Genomic DNA, 16,767 nt, shown 5'->3' with positions numbered 1-16,767 from the left:
ATCATAAGGTCGTCAGTCCTAAGACTGGTTGGACACGCACCTCCACTCTTTCCTATCCTGAGCTAATCTTCGCAGTTTCCTAAAACTAGAACAACCCACATCCTTAACTATTTGCGAACAGTAATCTAATCTAGGTCTACCTCTACCCCTCCTAACTTCCGTTTCTTGCTCAATATGTCTGTGACTAGACTTTCATGCTTGAGAAGGTGTCCTACTAACCTATCTCGCCTATTTCTTATTGACTTACATAGAGTCCTCTGTTCTCCTATTCTTTCTAATATTTCTTCATTTCTAACCTTCTTTATCCATGGTATCCTCATCATTCGCCTGTAACATCACATTTCTAACGATTCTAACCTTTTCTTTTCCCCCGTGCCTATTGTCCATGTTTCGCACCCGTACAGCGTCGTGCTCCAAACATACACCTTTAACAATGTTCGAATTTCTAAATTAACCGTTCGCGAGTATAGAACTGACTTCTTCTTATTGAAGGCGACTCGACCCTGCGCTATCCTGTGCTTTGTATCCTTACTACTCCTTCCGTCCTGACTTCTTCTAATTTTTAGTCTCCTATGTTTATATTCGCTCTTTCCTTTCCCTACTTTTTCTTCCCTTGCATATCTACCAGTATTTTTGTTTTACTTTTATTTATTTTCATACAATACTGTTTTATCAATACACCTTCCATTTTATTTAAAGCTATCTCGAACTCCTCTCTCTAACAAACCACCTAAATAAAGTTCGAAAAGCACCATCCGTTTGTTGTTGAAGTTTTATAAAAAAAAAGTAGATACTTATAAAATGGCATCAGGTACTTATACGTTGTATGTTACGGGAGGATTAAATTCTATAAATTTTGTACAATAATTCATACGATTACGACACGGCGTGGCCACCCACTGCAAAGTCCCCGAAATAAAGAATTCTGAAATAGCGCGAAGCTGGTGTTGATGGCAATGATAAACACAGTATAAGTCCAACGTGCCAGGTATTCGATGACATGAAAAGGACTTGTTTATATTGCTGCACACAAATTCCATGATTAATGGTTCGGGCCACAATGGCACACTCGGTCTGAAAGGGATATTTTCAGACCATTACAAATGCCAGCATATAATAATAATGCCTCTGTGCTGTGCTGTGCTGAGCTGAGGCTTCGGCCTGGCACCGCCACCTTAGTTTTCTCGCTCTCCTCTTTTCCCAACTAATACCGTGCGGAGATACTGTTTAGACCGGACAACGGTCAGCTAAATGCTCAGTTATTTATTGCTGTGGTCACCAGTAGCTGTGATAAATGCACAGAAAACAAACCACCTAAATAAAGCTCGAAAAGCATCATGCGTTTGTTTCGTTTTGCTTTTCTTATTTATTTTTTTTATAAACAAAAATAAAAAATTCTGTTCTAAAGACAACTAATTTATTTAATTCCATGTAGTTTACCAATAAAAGTTGAGAGGGTGCAAAACTTAATCCTTTGTGTAGCACTATACAGGGTGTAACAGAAATAAGTGCAAAGCTTGTAGGAGATGACGGGGTACTATAAAACAAGAAAATTAAGTAAATGTTTGTATTTCTGAAACATCAACGTTTTCGAGAAAAACGTATTTGTTTTGTATTTTTTGATCATGTATTGTTTATTTGTTAGATTATATTAACCCTTGATGACATGCATATTTATATAGATTAGTTGCGTATCTTGTAATGCGAACGCAGCGCAGTACTATGTAGAAGTTGTTGTGTTTCTTAATTTATACGTTTCCATAAATGAAAACTGGAGTGTACATTAAATATGAGTGCTATTATTATAAAATCTGATTTTCAAGAAGCGAAAACCTTCCTATTCCATCGAAAAACGCTATCAAAGGGTATTTAAATGTAGAAATAAAAAATGTTTAGATACCTGGGATACCACGACGGAACAAACGTTAGCTACCCCTTTCTGTCCCGATTTCTCCTATTTACTCCATGAATTATAATAAGTACATAAATACATCTCAATATGTGATGCAGGATAAAATATTTATGAAAGCATTTATGAATACTGTATTATAGTAATACATTATATAATAATTGTACTTTATTTAATGCTTTTTTAGTCGCTCGCTCCTAGCTGTAGGTGAAATTTCTTCGATACAGAGATGGGAAAATAGTTAGTATGTAAGATAGGTTGTATAAAATTTCACATCTCGATTGATTTGCTCACTATTTTTGCACCTAACCACGCAACAATATCTTCTGGAAGGCATAATTTTCTTTCAATTTTGCAATTATTCGACACGTAAACTCAAAATGTGTTCTAAACAACTGAGAGTTTAGAGGCACCTAAAGTTAAAATGATTTCGCTGCCAGAGGGGTGCCACGGTAGTTACGCAGCTAGCGTATAGCGATTCCCCGTCTTAAGGATGTTTGGGAGGTACAATCGGAGACAAGAGTACATAATCCGCGATTAATTAGGTTTTGCAGCATATCATGAGGCAAATAAATGCTACTTATCTATACTAAAAATAAATATACGGTTTGAGAAAAAATTCGGAATTTGATCAAAAACAGAAATAACGAATAATATGGAAAAATTTTAACTAACTTTTGGCAATGAATATGCATTGATTTCAACTTCGAAACAAAAAAATATTTAGTTTCAATCTCTATTAATAATGAGCGTAAAACTTTTTAATATGTTTAAATAATAATTAAAACTTTAAAATTGCATTTATTTCAGACAATTATAAATATTATCATTATATTATCAAGTAGAAACGAGATTTTCAGCTAATTTTTCATTTTTTCCTCGATAACCATTTAGTGAATTTGAATAATCTTATGCTAAAGTGATTCTCCAAACTTCAAGTTACTTATTATAAAAGTTTGAAATTTCTGGTAGCTTTTTTCTGTTAATAAAAATAAATTTAATCTGATCGTTCAACGAATCTCCATAAAATGACGTGTAAAATTATAATTTTTTAAAATTTCAATAACTTTTAACTGTTTAAGGGAACAGTTGCTGTATCGTTATCGTTTGCACTGGGTGCAAGCCTTGCTTGAAACTGCCACGAGTAGACTTATTTATGATGGTGCTTTCGAATGAATAAATGCTGCATAGTCTAATATTTTCCATTTAGGACGGTGTTATTCACAAACAAATAATTTGCTTTACGCAGGACGGAATTTTGAATTTCCACAATAAAAAAGTATTTGTTCTTAAACAACGCTGTTGAACATACTATGTGATAGTTTATTGCATCTAGGTTACATCCTCCAGAGCTCCACAGTATTTGTTACACCCTGTGTAAAAATTATTTATCTACCGTTCAATCGTTGGAGCAAAATATTCACGCAAGGCCCAAAATACCGTTGCAGTTTTTCCATCTATACTTATAATAACCATATTAGCACACACACACTACTACTTAACTTTTTCTATTCAAAAATTATTTTAAATATATACGATCAGAAAAATTGCCGTCCTTTTGAATTGTTTCCACAAGACCTTTCATGTTATTTTTGTTCTTTATGTAATTTTCGCTTGCAAGAAACTTCACTAATTTGTTTTGATTGACTCTTCCGACTCAAAAGGTTGCCGACCCTTGGTCTAGGGGTTCCCTGTAGGTACCAGCAAAAATTGTAATCGTCTAACAAAAGTTTTTGTTTCGTATCTGTCGGTTTTCAGTGTAGTGTAGTCTTTATTTTGTATCGATTTATAAATTTTGCTGTTCGTTTCTTAAGGATTTTGAACTGCTTCTTTTTCAAAATTTTTTGTCAATCTTCTCATAGCGTTCTCTCTGTTCTCTGGTAAGGAAGAGATTGATTATCTATGTCTATTTTGTCTCTCAGTTGTCACTTAGCAAACTAAAAGTCTGTAAAATAAAGCTTGGAGCGTCGGAGCGTCGACAGAACGCCATCACCATGTAATCGTCGTCTCCAAGGAGTTTTTAGATAGTGCCGTAGTTGAACCCTATTTGCATGCATTGCAAGCACACAATCTCGGCACCGTTTCGTGCGCGCGAAAATAGCCGCATTAATTAGCATTTAGATGGTTTAATGATAATTAGCTTAAGCGAGGAGGCGCTAGGGAGCAGCTGCAGGCCGGGAACGGGGAAACATGGCGGCGAATCTGCGGGAAATGGTGTGAAAAGAAGCATCGTCGTTGCAGTCGACGAGGAAGCGAGAAAGCGAACTATTTTACGGCCACGATCGTGGTTGGGCGACAAATTATCATCCTACACGTTCTCGGGCTCTTCTAATCGCTAATGAACACGATTTGAATTCCATGCCAAGCTCAATTGTGGAAGTAGAAATATGTACCTACGACGACTGAACTTTTCATAATTTTGCAAAATAACTGCTGAGTGAGATAAATATAAATAATTAAAAGTTTTACAAAATTAACGTGGAATAGAAAATTCCATAAATATTACCAAGGATGATAGATGGAATAAATGGGCGATTTTAATGTCAAATAACTCATTGGTTTTTAAATCATAACTCTTCATCAAACGATACTTAATGATCAAAGCAACGCTTTCTTAATGTGTAATAAATAAATAATTGAATTGAGTAAATCTCAAGATTGAAGACCATACTTAACTCACTTATCCAAAAATTGTTGACCGGTGACTTTAAAAAGTTAGACAATCGGACCAAACTGTGAATCCATCACTGATGTAATGGTTTTTACTGTTCAAAGTCAGTCACCCAACTACTATAGTTGACACGATTAAAATTGGCAAAGTTCGCAATAAATTATCTGTGAGAATGGACGTATCATCTTTCTTGTTTCCACTTGGGACTGTAGTCATTTGCTGCGTTTTGAACACGCCCGTGTTAAATTAGGAAATGCTTTATGAGTAGTGCAAACAAAGTGAAAAGAGATAACCGTATAATAGTAAGCGGTGTAGCGGTTAGGGGTTGCTTAAGTACACAAAAGATCAGGGTCGGCTTTATAACTGCCTGGTTGGAATTGTATTGTAATGTTCGTGGGTTTAACAAAATTAATTTCTAAGACTGATAACGACAAAAACTATTTATTTACACTAATTATTAAAGAACTTAAAAACACTATTAAATTATTACTAAACTTAGGTTATGAATTATTCTATTNTATATATCGGAGACGCGTAAAACATCATTAATTATAGGAACAAAGAGGAGTTGGAAATAGTCTCAAATAAAATGGAAACGGTATTGACAAAACAGTTTGGTATAAAAATAAAACTAAGTAAAACAAAAACACGAAGTAGGGAAAGAGTGAATATAAGGAAAGCAGACGAAAAATTAGTAGAAGTCGTTTTTCCGTGGATAGGGAAAATTAGAAATGGGGAGGTATTACAAAGAGTAGGAGAACAGAGGGCGCCATGGAAGTCAACATATAGGCGAGATAGGTTGGTAGGACACCTTCTCAGGCATAAACGGCTAATTAGAGACATATCAGAAGCAGTAATAAAAGTTAAGAGTGCAGAGGTAAAGCTAGATTAAATTAGTTTCCACAAATAGTCAAGAATGTAGGATGTTCTAGGTTTAAGGAAATGTGAAAATTAGCTTAGGATAAGAAAGAGTGGAGGTGCGTGTCCAACCAGTTGTAGGACTGACGGCCTATGATGAACTCGTTAAGCATACGATGTAGATACTATTGGTGCCACTGCTATGGTATTCGATATTCGGTCTTCTCGCTTGAATTAAGCAACTTTTGTTGAGTCAGTGATTTGTCGGTATTATCTACGACGTGCTAATGAGAACTAAGGGATAAATTCGACATTACAATTCACATCTGATGGTTTTAATATGTCATAGACTAAATACTTAATGTTGCTTGTAGATATAATAATGTTGTTATTAATGTTCTAATAATAAAAAAATTTGATGTTCTACATCAACAAACTCTTATGAAACAAATGTATGTGGATTGTAGCAGAGGTTTTCTTAACATTTTCCATCGTACATCTTTATACATTTATTCTTTTATTCACCTGCTTGTCGAAGATAAGCAGTATTTCGATTTAGGACGATCCTTTATTGAAGTCGGATAGAAGAATTGTCATTTTATTAATCTAGTATAAGCATTACCATTTTCCTTGAAAGGATTTTCTGCCGCATCAGCTTCCAATCGAAGACCCTCTCGATCTCCGTCTCTTGATCACATCTTTATTGGAATCGTCTTTAATATCAGCCGATATCGTTATGTAGAAGTCATAAAAAGGCAACAGCTTGACCACAACCGCAGGGAACGTGCGTGCATTATAAAACCTTCACGGATTTGGACGGATGTATTAACTAATAAAAGTATTTGGTAACTACAGCTATGAAGAGTTGAAGGGATTCTTTGTTGCATATACTACATATAATTTATCCCTTTTATGTAGAAATCAGTTGATTCACGTTTCTGTAGAAATTTTGCATCCACATTAAACAGATAATATATCCGCAAACTAAAATTATTATCTATCTATTTATACCTACAGTATTTTCTCAAAATGTTGGTTTTATAGGAGCGAATGAAACTCGATATAAAACACTATATACAGACATTTTTACAAGTGAATTATTAACTATGAAATCACGGATTACAACTACAGGCACAACGAAGAAAATATGAATTAAAAACGCAAGTTAACAACAACTAAACGTAACTAACCCTAAATTATATGACAAAATCAAGAATTGTTCTGGTGCCACCACCAATACCTGGTATGCAACAAAAGAATACGAACCAGAAGCCGATAAGGGGAAAAGGCCAACAAGGTATGACTATCTCGAGCTATGAAATTCCTGTAACCTGCATACAATTGAAGAGCATCGACAATAAAATTAACAAAGGTGGTTGCCGTCGAAGATCTTGGCAAAACCTGACCCGTGGGACCAAACTGGCATATTATTGTTTGCAAAAGAACATTCAAAAGATATTTGACTAACTTGTATGCATTTGAAATTNCTATTTATTTACAGTACTGTTGATATATCACTATTTACTGCGCCATTTATTTCACTGCTATCACTGTCAATTTATTTCTGGATTCACTTCTGCAAAAGTCAATTTATTTCTTCCCCTTTTGGCGACCGTCTCTTCCTTTAAATACTCTTTTGTTTACTTTCGGGAACCTTCTGGAACATCCGGATGGTTTATTTTTTCTTTGAACTGTTTAACTGCTTTAACAGAACGCAGGTACGACACATACATTTACAAATACGGCGCACATGAAGAAAGGCGCCCGCGGCTGGTCGGTGAATCGATAAGCAGTTCACGTACACGTGTGCCCGATCGCACACAAACAGACTCGTGCTCACTACAGTTTCTTTAAACAAGCGTCTTTGCTTTCCTAAATTCCTGAGAATGTTGAACTGTCTTTAAAGCCCGATGCTGGTATCATGCTCAAATTCTGCTTGTCTGTATCTCTTTCTGTTACACATTAATTGGTGTAATATTAACCTTTTTCTTTATTAGTGTCCGCACCAATTCCTACCTAACATCTCTTTTCTGCATTGACGATATTTCCTATAACGTCTTTCGTGAGTAGGCGATCTGTCAGCAACCGCTCTAGTCTAGTTNTTGATTTAGAAATCGCTCATTTATTCAGCCTCTGAACCTATTTAGATTACAACATAAATAATAACAACTTCCATAAATCACAAAACAAATATCAAGAAAATGACAACAGATCGCTATCTCGATGCTGTGTTTTCTTCCGGGCTTTTTGATCGTAGTCCGATGGTCAGTTACGACTCAGCATCTGCCCAGTCACCACTGAAGATGCCGTCAGCAAAGAACGGCGAAACGTAAGGAAAAGTAAGATTCCACGGACCACGGACAAAAAGACCGGAAGAAAACATAGCATCGATATACGCCGAGTGTGAAAGCTTAAGAACCACAGATCGCTGTATCTATATACATATGTTTGCAATTGGGGTTATCTCCTTTGTTTTGTTTTTAATATCCTTTTATTGCCTTTTTTGTTGTTATAAACGGAAGCTGGTCTAATATTTGCACCTCGATTGCTATTATTTTCGGTTTCATTTCCGAAAGAGTCGTGGATTCCGATCTGTTTGAAATTTACTTCACGGATTTGGACGGATGTATTAACTAATAAAAGTATTTGGTAACTACAGCTATGAAGAGTTGAAGGGATTCTTTGTTGCATATACTACATATAATTTATCCCTTTTATGTAGAAATCAGTTGATTCACGTTTCTGTAGAAATTTTGCATCCACATTAAACAGATAATATATCCGCAAACTAAAATTATTATCTATCTATTTATACCTACAGTATTTTCTCAAAATGTTGGTTTTATAGGAGCGAATGAAACTCGATATAAAACACTATATTTACAAATGAATTATTAACTATGAAATAACGGATTACAGTTACAGGCACAACGAAGAAAATATCAATTAAAAACGCAAATTAACAAGGACAAAACGTACGTAACTCTAAATTAAGTGACAAAATTAAAAATTGTTCTGGTGCCACCATCGATACCTGATATGCAACAAAGGAATACGAAACAGAAGTCAATAAGGGGAAAAACCCAGCAAGGTATGACTCTTCTTCAAGCTATGACATTCCTGTAACCTGCATACAATTGAAGAGCATCGATAATAAAATTAACAAAGGTGGTTGCCGTCGAAACCTTCGCAGAACATCACCATTGGAACCAAATCGGCCTATTATTGTTTGAAGAAGAACATTCACGAAATAATTGACTACATTGTATGCATTTGAAATTATGGAAATTTCTAATATAATAAAATAAAATGGATTGTATAATGATAAGCAAATCTATATCTAACGACAAAAAAAAAGTATTAAAATTAAACTGAAACAGTAACACTGACATGTCATTCTTCGGTTATTACAACAAAAATACCTATTCAACCAGCTGAAATCTTGTTAGAAAATTTATGCTTATGCATACAATAACACTTATTAATGCATAGCATTCGTGAGACATCTGAATGCATANTCCAATGTCTTGGATGCGCGCTGGCAAAATCGTAGGTAGGGAGAAAAAAGCTCATTATACTCTCGACTCTTGTTCATTAAACATACTTTTTCATACAGTACCTGCCAAAAGTTTTGTTCAATCATGAATAGTAGTGCGAGACGAAAACAAGCGTTTAAAACTATAATATGTCTTCGAATATAAATAAACATCTCGTTGATATTTTCAGTAGTAAATGGTGTCAATAACAGCACATTTGAGCAATGCAATTGTAGTGGATAAAATGGTCATTTTTTCCGTGCAGTACTGTACGGATTATATGCTCTTCGCCGGTTAAGAGTTTGGCCGAGAGTTGTTTCCTTCCTTTTCTGGCCTAGTGCTGTTCTTTTCTACTTTGCGCGGGTCAAACTGAAGGTCACATTGCTACAGAAAGTAAACGAAGTATAGTAAAATTGCGGTTTACATCTTCGATTAACCGTTCACCAAGAACTAGATGTTTTTAGTTTAATTAATTAGGTATTTACCGCAAATATTTATTGCGTCATATGTTCAATGTAGCAACCAGATATGTATATTCTCTGTACCTTAAATAATTAGGAAGAGAGTCAGATGCAGTCAGGATGCACACTGTCACCGCTACTTTTTAATATATATATCGGAGACGCGTAAAACATCATTAATTATAGGAACAAAGAGGAGTTGGAAATAGTCTCAAATAAAATGGAAACGGTATTGACAAAACAGTTTGGTATAAAAATAAAACTAAGTAAAACAAAAACACGAAGTAGGGAAAGAGTGAATATAAGGAAAGCAGACGAAAAATTAGTAGAAGTCGTTTTTCCGTGGATAGGGAAAATTAGAAATGGGGAGGTATTACAAAGAGTAGGAGAACAGAGGGCGCCATGGAAGTCAACATATAGGCGAGATAGGTTGGTAGGACACCTTCTCAGGCATAAACGGCTAATTAGAGACATATCAGAAGCAGTAATAAAAGTTAAGAGTGCAGAGGTAAAGCTAGATTAAATTAGTTTCCACAAATAGTCAAGAATGTAGGATGTTCTAGGTTTAAGGAAATGTGAAAATTAGCTTAGGATAAGAAAGAGTGGAAGTGCGTGTCCAACCAGTCGTAGGACTGACGGCCCTATGATGGACTCGTTAAGCATACGATGTTGGTACTACTGGTGCCACTGTTATAGTATCCGATATTCGGTCTTCTTACTTGCATTCAGCAACTTTGGTTGAGTCGGTGATTTGTCGGTATTATCCCCGACGTGTTAATGAGAACTAAGGGATAAATTCGACATTACAATTCACATCTGATGGTTTTAATATGTCATAGACTAAATACTTAATGTTGCTTGTATTTAATGTAAGTACACATGGTATTGTATTTAATTACATATAATAATGTTGTTACTAATGTTCTAATAAGAAAAAAATTTGATGTTCTACATCAACAAACTCTTATGAAACAAATGTATGTGGATTGTAGCAGAGGTTTTCTTAACATTTTCCATCGTACATCTTTATATATTTATTCTTTTATTCACCTGCTTGTCGAAGATAAGCAGTATTTCGATTTAGGACGATCCTTTATTGAAGTCGGATAGAAGAATTGTCATTTTATTAATCTAGTATAAGCATTACCATTTTCCTTGAAAGGATTTTCTGCCGCATCAGCTTCCAATCGAAGACCCTCTCGATCTCCGTCTCTTGATCACATCTTTATTGGAATCGTCTTTAATATCAGCCGATATCGTTATGTAGAAGTCATAAAAAGGCAACAGCTTGACCACAACCGCAGGGAACGTGCGTGCATTATAAAACGGTCCGCCTAAGAGGAGTAGAGCGCTTCTTCAGCCTAATATCTCTTTATTTATCTATCAGGAGGGAGGCCAATACAGCGGTAGCGTCCCTTTCTCCAAGCACACATCCTCATAAGTAATGCTAACCACTGCCTTATCTAAATGGCTTGACCACGTTCTTATGTAAAACGGTCGCGATTTTACATTCGAAATACGCCTGTCTTTACGTTACTGTTATTACCATGGTCTCCTGTCAAAAACACACGGTGTACTCCCTGAGGACAATCCAACTAACAGTGTTGCAAGTAATTCAAACACTAAATTTCAGTACAAAGAAAGAATTTGTATAATATTAAACGGGTCATCTGTGATCATCATATAAATAGAAATGTGATAATAAATAAGTATCTATAGTTACTACTTTAAAAACAGCATCATTTTAGAATTTATGTGAATGGATGTGTTGTGGTTAAGAAGAGGCGAACATGACAAACGAAATGAACACAAAAAAGAAGTTATAATAAAAAAGAATTTAGTTACGTTGGAAATGCTTCAAATTGTATAAAATAAATTCCAATTTCGCCAGTAAAACCAACTAGAGTTCGAACAAATAACTTTTTATTTCTAATTTACTAGTTTTTTAGTTTTGGTCATTTTTAAGCTCAATATTGTTAACCGATTGTCTCACTTATTTACCAAAATATTCGCATTCTATATTTTAAAAACATATTTCGACAGTGTATTGGCAACGCTGTTTGAAACCTTTAGTCATATCATGTAAAACAGACAGCGTAGATTTTACAGGAAGTACTGAAATGGAGTTAAGTTAAGGCATATTGCTTTGTATTGTATAGGTTCCGGTTTGGTTAATTTTGCCTACTACAAAGTCGTCGTATCGAATACGAAACAATTCATCTAGTAACAATAAGAAGCCTGGCTGGCTCGCATTTTTTTGTATATCTACTTAATGGAAAATTTCAATTGCAGAGAACATCTAAATATTTTTGTGATGATATTTTACTAAGTACATTGTTTTGACTGAGTAAAAAGCTTGATTTTCAAAATAATGAAGAAAAGGAAATTAATTATATGGTTTGTTATTAATTATAAAACTTCAGATAATTGGCATAAATCACTAATTCTTTCCATTTAGTCGATCCTGATTTGGTTTCAAAAATTGCTAACAAACGTTTGAACAAACAAATTATGGAAATAACCCACTACTGCCCCCCATTATATTATACCAGAAAATAGTAAAAATTCGTCAATTACACGATTGTTAGTTTATATTAGAACTTCTGAAGGTGCCCTAAGAAGGCGAAATACGTAAAGAGTATTGTAGAAAAAGCAAACGTCGATTGCAATGCTTTTCCTTATGTACTGCTGTACCACATTTTTTTATGAATAAACTCTTAATGGTTTTAAGAAATTTAATTCATTAGCACAAAAACGGAATATTTACAAAATAAGTACAATGTAAAACTATCGTGAAACTAACTAACAAATAAACTAAACTAATTGAACGAAGAAATATATACAATGAAAATACTAAATGAAAAAATGTATAAGGACTTGATTGGGTTGAAATGTGATGAATGATTTGAGCTGACTGACTGACTGACTGACTGAATTAACTGTTTATATAAATATGGAAGTAAATAGCTAGAAAGTAGATACCATAATTCACTGAAGAATATATAATGTATTTGTAGCATAATAGATATAGCGAGCGAGACGACTGAAACTACCTTCATTTGGGAAAGCCAGATGAGGGTTGCGAATTGAATTGTAAAATGACCCAAATGGTCGAACATGACTATGAATAACTTAGAATTAAAAGTGACAAATTTGCAAACTAAAATAAAATTTTATATCTAGCAATACTTGTTGCAAAAGTCTTTGATAAAACCGAACAAGTATATTAATAAAGTATATTAATAAACTAAGAGAAACCGTTTTCCAAAATATTGAATTAATTTTCTTCATTAATTTAAAGTTATCTGTAGTGGGTAAAATTAATTCACTACTACATTCAGTTTTCCAAATAATCTTTTAAGATTAAAATACTTTACTGATTTTCATGGTTGTGTTTTTAATTCCTAATTGAATAACAGTATAGCTTATCAAATGGGGTGCACTTATTAATGCGTAATTTTCGACGTTTTTTCTACAGCTAACTGCGATTGACAACCAAGATTTTGGGATAATTCGCAGTTATCTTTCATATACACACCTTTCCAGACTTTTAGATAGGTTTTACTCTGGGTTACACCCGAGATAAAAATGTTCAGTCTCTCAGATCTCTGAAAGCGAGACTCGAGTGTCCGTCTCTCATCGAGTCTCTCTGTTGTCGCTGAGAGAGACTGTCTAGAGACTGTCAAAAAAACTGTTTAGCGTCTCTGAACGAGAGACTCGAGTCGCTCATAGAGAGATCCTCATTTCGTATCCAGTCTCTGAACGAGAGACTCGANTCGACCCTGCGCTATCCTCTGCTTTATATCTCTACTACTCCTTCCGTCCTGACTTATCTGACTTCCTAGATACCTAAAATCAGCCACTTCTTCTAATCTTTCGTCTGCTATCTTTATATTCGTCGTTTCCCTACATTTTCTTCCCTTACTAGTATTTTTGTTTTACTTTTATTTATTTTCATACAATACTGTTTTGTCAATACTGCTTCCATTTTATTTAAAGCTATCTCTAACTCCTCCTTGCTAGATGCTAATACTGCTGTATCATCTGCAATCTTTTGCCCCAGTATATTTATCTATACAGTTGTACTGTCTTTAATGATGTTGATCGCGTCTTCGATGTATAGATTAAAAAGTAGCATATGTTAATGTTGGTTAATTAAGTATGTTTTCAATTTTAGAATTTAATTCGGTGTTTGCTCAAAAGCGTTGCGTTGGCCAAACCTAGGGTAGACCAGTTTACGGAACGCTTACAAAAGAGCCTTTAGCCATAACATATGTTGTAACTGGTTAATCGAGGCTGCTCTCATTTGAGATTTAATCTTAGTGTATATTTTAAGGTTTACCTAAGAAGTTGGTGAAACCTAGGATCAGTAGTTATTTTGTACAGCGCCTATTCATCGAGATTTGTGTGCAGCATATGTTAATATTAGATAATTAAGACTGTCTTCGTTTGAATTTAAATCTTAGAATGTATTTCAGGGTTTGCCAAAAGGTGTTGTGTTGGTTAAACCTAGGGTAGACCAGTTTGCGGAGTGCCTACAAATCGAACGTTGGCTATAACATATGCTGTAGCTGGTTAATTAAGATTGCTATCATTTAAGATTTAACCTTGGTTTGTAGTCTGAGGTTTGCCTGAATAAGTTGGTCAAACCTAGGATATAATACTCATTTTGTGGAACACCTACGATTGTAGCATATGTTAACGTTGGTTAATTAAGACTGCCTTCAATTGAGATTATATTTTAGACTTCAACTCGGTGTTTGCGCAAATGCGTTCCTTTGGTTAAACCTAGGACACACCAGTTTGCTGAACACCTACAAAAAGACGTTAGCTATAATGTATGTTGTTATTAGTTAATTAAGCTTGCTTTTATTTCATATTTAATCAAGGTGTATTTCGGGATTTGCCTAAAGAAGTTGATGAAACCCAGGATACAGCAGTTATTTTGTGAAGCTTTTGATTGTAGCATATATTGTTGTTAAGGTTGTCCTCATTAAGATTTTAAATCCTGGAATGTAATATGTTCAAAGGTGTTACGTAACATATGCTATATTACATGTAGTTGGTGAGTTAAATTTGCCTTCATTTGAGATTTCTTATTGTTAGAACGTACTTCGGGATTTGCTTATAGACGTTGGTCAAACCCACGATATCGGCTGAAGAGGACCTTCATTGGTCCAAGAACGGCCTGAGGTAGAGGGGTTTTAGTCGGTAGGTCCGAGGAGTTCTTCCTCGAGAATCCGACACTACCCAGTCGTACGGACGGCTGGGTGTCTTTTGAAGATTTCTTCCACGAAAACATAAAAAAAAACCCAGGATACACCATATTATCAGTTATTTTGTGGAGCACCTACATTTTGGCCTTTGACTGTAACATTTACAAAAGACTTGTGGACAAACTCTAATAATGTAAATATTTTTGATTACTTTTTATAAAGCAATTCTTCTTCCACATTATTTTCATGTATTTAAGGAAAATAGCTTCAAGGTGAGTGGCTTGTTTCAAAATATTTAATATTCTATTAAAATTCAAGGTCTCTAGACGAAACGTTCCGGTCATCTTTTGTCTGCTATAATCTAATGTATGAACCGTACCTATTTTTGCACATTTTATATGTAAATATTTTGGCAAACGGAAAACGATATGTTTTTATATAATACAGGTACCTATTTCTATCAAAAGTCTTATAAAGAACATAAACTTTTGAAAAAAGCAAATATTTGAAGGACGAAATTAGGTTTGCTTAAAAAATAGTAAATAACTAATTTGTTGCAAGACACACATAAGTATTTAAAATCTGATACAATGGAACAAAATTTTTTAAAAATCACAACCTAAAAATGACGATACTTGTTTATTTTTCAACAGTATTGTAGGTTATATGTGGGTTTAACAAATTCGATTTTAAGAAGAAAACTATTTATTTACACTAATTATTATTGAAGGACTTAATAACACTATTAACTTATTACTAAACTTAGGTTAAGAATTATTCTATTTATTTACACTACTGTTGATATAACACTATTCACTGCGCTATTTATTTCACTGCTATCACTGTCAATTTATTTCTTGATTCACTTCTGCAACGGTCAGTTTATTTCTTCTTCTCTCGGAGATCGTCTCTTCCTTTAAATACCTTTTTATTTACTTTCGGGAACCTTCTGGAAAACGTCCGGATATTTTATTTTTTCTTTGAGCTGTTTAACTGCTTTCCCAGAACGCAGGTACGACACACACATTTACAAATATGGCGCACATGAAGAAAAGCGTCCGCGGCTAGTCAGCGAATCGATAAGCCATTCATGCACACGTGTGCTTTATCGCACACAAACACACTCGTGTTCGCTACAATACATATTGTGATTTAGTATACCTAAATTCCTTACCAACCCTCGTATTAAACATTTATTCTCTTCTAGTCCACGACATTGTCCCCTCAGAATTTCGCGTTTCTCAATAAACCACTAAATCCACCCTTAATCCGCTAGCTATTGCTACCCTCCCTAATCCTACTACTCAAGCTGAAAGCAGTTTACGTCGTATTACAATCAAAATTTACTTTATCGGTTAACATATGAATAAGTAACATTTTGTTGTGGATTACATAAAAATATTTGCTACACTTATTGCTTAAGAACAAATCCAAGTTTTTGAATGGGAATCTTCAATTTTGGAAAAAGGGGTATTTCAGTATGCTCTTAAATTGGAAATCAAAATTGTCGTAAAGTAATAAGTGGGTATCTCAAGAACATCAATGTTAATAATTTTACATAGTATGATATCCAAACTTCCTGTCTTCTTAAGACGGTCCAAACCTTTATACATGCATAATACCGTTTTGTTAGTTAATTTGTGCAATTTAATAGTGAAATGTACGTACAATCAATATTTAAAGCCCTGATTAAGAACTATACGTGAATTTCAGTCATTTAATTGATTGTGTAGATTATTTTATAAATTATTTCAAATTACGTCTTCAAGATATATTTTTTCATGGAACAATAATTTAATATCAATTTCTCAAAATAAAAAAAATACGATCTAAAATTATAAGCACTTCATATATTCCAAATAAATTTGCGACGGTGTTTATCATAGAAGAACTACCGTGCACTCTTAACGATATTAAAAATATAATCTTCTTATCTTATTTTCCTATTTACCGACACAATGATTATCTTAAATGCTGAAATTGTCTGTGATATATACGAGCTTGTCATGAGTTTTAAAGAAAATAATGTCGATAGTTTTGGGAGTTATAACAACTCCAGAATTTACGCTTCCTCCAGTGCATAAATTGGCCCTTCTTCCAACGCATAAATTGACCT

Source organism: Agrilus planipennis, unplaced genomic scaffold (assembly GCF_000699045.2).
Source record: "Agrilus planipennis isolate EAB-ADULT unplaced genomic scaffold, Apla_2.0 scaffold137, whole genome shotgun sequence".
NCBI classification, from domain to species: domain Eukaryota; kingdom Metazoa; phylum Arthropoda; class Insecta; order Coleoptera; family Buprestidae; genus Agrilus; species Agrilus planipennis.
Note: the sequence above shows the minus strand (reverse complement) of the source record.